We start from the raw sequence: 6,422 nt of genomic DNA on the forward strand, positions 1-6,422 counted from the left end.
TGAGAGACATCAGAGGTTCTGTCACACTTTACTTGCTCGAATATAAGGCTTCTATTGTTAGTCCTCTGTTGTCTTCTGTGGAAGATATCCTTCTGTCAAGACTTGCAGAATACTTTTTCTATACTTTTACAAGAGATGAATAATAAAGCTAACATGTGGATATTTGGTATCTTGACTCCGGATGCTCAAGACACATGACCGACAATAAGAGGCTACTCTCCTCATATAGAGTGAAAATTGGAGGACGAGTAACCTTTGGGGATAACATGCAAGGAGAAATAAAGGGATATGGATATCGTCACCAAGGTAAGGTTTCTGTGTCTAAGTAGTTGCTTATGTCTCTGGGCTTAAACATAATCTTTTGAGCATAAGTCAACTTTGTGATTCTGGCTATAATGTCAAGTTCCAAAAAGAAGCTTGTTCAATTATGTCAGAATCAAGTCAGGAGTTGCTAAGAGCCAAACGTAAGGGTAACCTATACCTTATGAACTTCTCACCAAGAGATAATTCAGAGACACTCTATCCCGTATCTCGTAAGTATGAAGAGGCATGTCTCTGGCATCACAAGCTGTCTCACTTGAATTTTTAAAATATAGAGAAACTTGTGTAAAACAAACTGGTTGACAGACTACCAGCTATAAAGTTCGAAAAGGACCATCTATGTTTTGCGTGTGAAATAGGAAAGCTCGAAAGAGTATCCCACAAAACGAAGACGGATGTGTCATGTGTTAGACCTCTGCATATGCTTCATGTGGACCTCTGTGGTCCAATCTTTGTGCAGAGTCTGTCTGGCAAAAAGTATATCCTTGTGCTTATTGATGAATTTTCACAATATACTTGGATTGAGTTTGTAAGGCCGAAGTCAAATGTTCCAGTGTTGCTGATTAAGGTAATGACAAAGATTCAAGTTCTTCTACAGAGCAAAATTCAAAAGTTGAGAGGTGATAATGGAAGTGAGTTCAAGAACGCAAAAATCGATGCGTACCTGGACAAGGAGGGCATATCTCAAAACTTCTCTGCTACAAGAACACCACAACAAAATGGTGTAGTAGAAAGAAAGAATCGCACATTAGTCGAAGTTGCAAGAACAATGCTTGCAGACTCTAGTCTTCCAACGCACTTTTGGGCAGAAGCTATCTCAACCGCATGCTTTATTCAGAATATAGCAACGGTGGCTAAGAGACACATGAAGACACCTTATGAACTTATTAACAAAATAAAGCCTAATGTTAAATTTTTGCACATCTTTGGTTGCAGATGCTTTATCTTAAATGATCGTGATCATCTTGGCAAGTTCGACAAGAAGGCAGATGAAGGCAAATTTCTTGGATACTCTACACATGCCAAGGCCTACAGAGTCTTCAACCTACAAACCAAGACTATCATGGAGAGTATCAACGTCTCGTTTGACGATAAAGAGCTTGTGAATTCAGAGTACCTCAGCTCTGAACTCAATCTAAACATGATGACTTCCAATTCTTTAACGAAGTTAAGGGAATTGGATCTCAAGCTTTTATTTGAAGATTTCTTTGGTGATGAGGACATCTCCATGCGTGCACCCAGAGATGATTCTGCATGTGTTAGTGAAAAGCCCACAAACTGCAAGCCCATCAATCTCTAGCCCTTCTCACACCTCTGCTTACTCTGGTGATCAAGCAAATCCACAATCAGAATCCTCCAGCTCTGGATTAGAGTCCAGTTGTTTAGAGCCAGAGCAAAATATCTCTGTCTCTGAACCTAGTTCCTCTGTACCATCATCCGAGGGGGAGCAAGCAGAGCCTTCATCACCATCCATGAGCGAAATGCTAAACATATCCACAGAACATGATCCAATGACTCCAACTTCTATTCCAGTCTCAACGACAAAATGGACAAAAGATCATCCTCTTCATCAAATTATTGGTGAACCTTCAAGTGGTGTGAAGACAAGAGCTGCCACTGCAAATGAATGTTTGCTCATAAACTTTCTAAGCATGGTAGAGCCTAAGAAAGTTCATGAAGCCCTACAAGACCCTAGTTGGGTTGATGCCATGCAAGAAGAGTTCCAACAAAGAAACAAGGTATGGATTCTTGTTCCCTTACCAAGAGATAAAATTGCTATTGGTTGTAAGTGGGTTTTCAGGAATAAGAAGGATGAGGATGGAATTGTAGTCAGGAACAAAGCCAAACTCATAGCAAAAGGCTATTGCAAGGAAGAGGGCATAGAGTATGACGAGACCTTTGCTCTAGTAACAAGGCTTGAATCTATATGCTTATTCCTAGCCTTCTCTGCACATAAAGGATTCCGAGTCTATCAAATGGACGTTAATTCATCCATTCTAAATGGTAAGCTGAAGAAGGAGGTCTATATTCAACAACCTCCAGGGTTTGAAAGTTCCACACATCCAGAGTATGTCTACTTCTTAGATAAAGCTTTGTATGGACTAAAACAAGCTCCACGATCCTGGTGTGAACGTCTTTTATCTTTTCTCTTATCGAATGGTTTTGCAAAAGGTAAAATAGACACCACTTTGTTTATTAAGAGGCATAAAGGTGAGATGCTCTTAGTCCAGATTTATGTGGACGACATCATATTTGGCTCAACGAACCAGAGACACTGTGATAATTTTCTCTGCTTTGATAAAGAGTGAGTTTAAAATGAGCATGATGGGAGAATTAACATTCTTCCTCAGATTGCAAATAAAACAGGGAGAGGACGGTATCTTCATTAGCCAAGCTAAGTATGTCTCTGACATATTAAAGTAGTACCAACTTCATAACTCTTCAATCATGAGAACACCAATCGCAACGGGGACTAAGCTTGATGCAGATCCATCTGGAAAACCGGTGGATCTCAAGACTTAACATGGCATGATTGGATCACTGCTGTATCTCACTGCTAGTCAACCAAATATCATGTTTGCTACGTGTCTTTGTGCTAGATATTAAGCAAATCCTAAGGAATCTCATCTATTAGCTGTAAAAATGATCTTTCGATATTTGAAAGGGACTCAATTTTTGGACCTCTGGTATCCTAAGTATTATGGGTTTGATCTTATCGCGTATACAGACTCTGATCATGCAGGATGCAAACTTGACCGCAAGAGTACATCAGGGAGTTGTCAACTGCTTGGTGACAAACTCATCAGCTGTACATCCAAGAAGCAGAACTGCGTATCTACTTCAACTGCAGAAGCAGAGTATGTAGTCGTGGCAAGCTACTGTTCTCAAGTTATTTGGATGAAGTCTCAACTGAAAGACTATGGCGTTGAGTTCGACAAAATTCCAATCCTCTGTGACTCTGAAAGCGCGATTGCGATAACAGCAAATCCAGTTCAGCACTTGAAAACGAAGCACATCGATGTACGTTACCTTTTCATCAAAGACCATGTAGAGAAAGGTACGATTGAAATGTTTTTTGTCAATACAAATCATCAACTTGCTGACATTTTTACTAAGGCTCTTGATGAAAAGAGATTCAATTTCTTAGTTAGCAAGTTGGGCATGCTCAATCTTCATTAACATTGATAGAGCCTCTGTATGTACTATACAGAGCTTCTGTACGCTTCTCGAGCATATTTTTGTTTCACTCCTGGTTATTTAGTTCTTGTCTATGAGACAAAGCCTCTGCATCTACTGTGCAGAGTCTCTTGCTTGAGTCTTTTTATCTTTTTGTCATATAGAGCTTAGTATAGTCTATACAGAATCTCTATACCTTGTTCACCATGCTTGTGCACTTCTTATGATTTTATGATCCAAGCATAGTTCAAGGGGGAGAAAGTTCCGCTAGCTTAACTCAAAGGGGAGCACTGGATCATCCACCATACAAAGCCTCTATATGTACTATACAGAGCATCTGTCTTTAAAAACTTCACGTTTATAAGACAGAAGATCTTTATAGTTTAACCATGAGTCTATATGAGTTCCTAAGATATGTAATATTTCACTTAACCATACTCTGGTTTCACTTCTAAACCAATGTACAACTCTCGTGTACAGCAACTTTGTATCCCGAATACGGAGCATCTGTCTCAAGATGGTTGTTATTTTTTTCTTTGATCCAGAGTATGTGTTCTCTTCTTTTTCACTAAGTGTTTAAAAAAAACTCTTATCTCTTAATGGAACGCGTACGGTTCTTTTATTTAATATTTTTAAATATAAGTTGTCAAAAGCTCACCGCCCGTATCCCTAATTTTTCAAATAAGGGAGGCGGGATTTACAGCCTGTCAGGACACGTGGCATCTCCCCACTGGCTAGTGAATAACCGCTTCAGTTTTGACGGTTCGTGGACTGATTTCACTCAAGTGCCTATAAGGAAATCCCTATTTAAACGATTAATTATCCCCCAAAAAAATTACGCTTTCAAAATTACTCTAAGTTTTTGCTCTATTTTCTGTCTTCAAGAAATCAAGAACATCACTACCATTGACGAACACCCAAGCTCCAGAATCATCAACTCTGTTGTTCGATTCATCGATATTCATCACAAGTAAGTTCTTTACAACCTTTCTCAGCCCTAAAAACGATAAATCAAGAACTGATTTGTCGAAACCCTAATTTCTTAAAACCTTCATCTTCTTTGCCCAAAACCTGCTAAAATGTCTTTTTCCACTTCCGATAACTCCCAAGCCCAAACTACTACCCTGAAAACAGTGGAGGAGACAAGCCAAAAACATTGTTTCCCTTCCTCTAAAACCAAACAACCATGCTCTTTACCTCACATTGGACAGCTTTGACCCCAAACTTCATCCAATTGTTGATGTTCTTCAACATCACTTTCTGAACTCAGCCCTCTCAAGCACCGACGATGTTATACCTGAACGCTTTCTTCAGGAGTTCTAACAGTCTTGTACCATCACTGACTCCCAACATGGGATTGTTGGTGAATACTACATACCCTCCACCAAGGAGTATGTCTCTGTTCGAATCTCAAGGTCGTTGTTCTCTCGTGTCCTTCAAATACCGATCAAAACTGATCTTGGACAGACCGAGTATGCCCCTCTCCCATGTGGGGATGAACCGGTGGCGTTCTTGAAAATGTTTGGGTACAACCAAGCCATTTAGTACTCAATGCAATATCGACGACAGTTCCTGCCACCAATGTGGAACACTACGTTCACATTGGTAAATCGCTCTCTTACAGAAAAAATTGGCAGTCTCGATATGTGCTTGACCAACATTTTGCAGATCGTGTACGAGATCTTCTTTGATCCGTCTCTAGACTACTCATTGATCCTCTACATTGAGTTCAAAGTTGCAATCGCCAAGAAGAGCCTAGATTTCTCGAAGGGGAAGGACTTGCCAGCTCTGTTATTCCCACGTTTTCTGGGTCTTCTCCTAAGACCTAGTGATGAGTCCAGATTTCATACAAACATGATGTAATCTTCATAGATCATGATGAACATCAAAGATAGAAAGAATATGATCAAGAATGATTAGATTGAGAGGAGAGAGAGAATTATAGTATTTAATCTTGATAAATCTGCTAATGACAATTGCTAATTACAATTACAAGGAAATCACTATTTATACTAGGAAATTGTAAAGGCTAAACTATTACAAAACAACTATACTAAGGAGAAACTTGAATACAACATTAAAGCACTAACTTGAACCCAACATTCTCCCCCTTTGGACTCTTGTAAACTTCGTTTTCCGCAGTCCAAGGATTTTCTCTAACCTTCTTAGAGCATTTCTGTACTGAATCTTCTCCTCGAGCAAATTTATAGCGTTGACGAGCAAGTATCTTTCTTTGGAACTCATTCGTTCAGATTCCACAGCCTTATCATCCATCACCCTTTTCAAGTTCAGCGCCCTTCTTACAAGCTTAATCGTACCGTCAGAATACTTGTTCAACTTACTGAATCTCATAAACTTTTCGACTTGAAGTTGAGCGAAGTAGATGACTCTGAACTCTGGGCTCTCAAGAACCATGTAGACTGGATAGCCATCAATGTCTTTTAAATCTTGATTAGGTCTTTTGAGATTGATGATTCGTTGACTATCTTCAAGACCCATTTGAATATCAATAACCATTGACAACTTTACATGATTTCGAATGAATCTCTTAATAGCCTCCAGAGCTACCAGTTCTCCTTCCTTTCTAATGGTCATGTTCTTGAGTTCAAAGTACATGTATTCGAGATCGTCCAAATATAAGTTCGAGAAATCAGCTTCGCTGAATCTCCAGATCTGGCCATCCTGCCTTGTAAATGTAAACACAGGATACCAGATTCTAAGCAGTTTCTGAGCATCAATTTGCTTGATCGTGACGATTCTATGTTTTGTACGAACTTGGCTGATAGGCTGACACTTGGCTTTCAAGAGGTGATGATATTCAATTCGATAATCTTTTGACTTCTTGTGGATTCCTAGAACTCTGTCACCACTAAGCAATTTTCTGTGACGAATGAATATCCCAAAGTAGATATCTTCCAAGTATG

This window comes from Cynara cardunculus (assembly GCF_001531365.2).
Source record: "Cynara cardunculus var. scolymus isolate 2C chromosome LG 12, CcrdV1, whole genome shotgun sequence".
NCBI classification, from domain to species: Eukaryota; Viridiplantae; Streptophyta; class Magnoliopsida; order Asterales; family Asteraceae; genus Cynara; species Cynara cardunculus.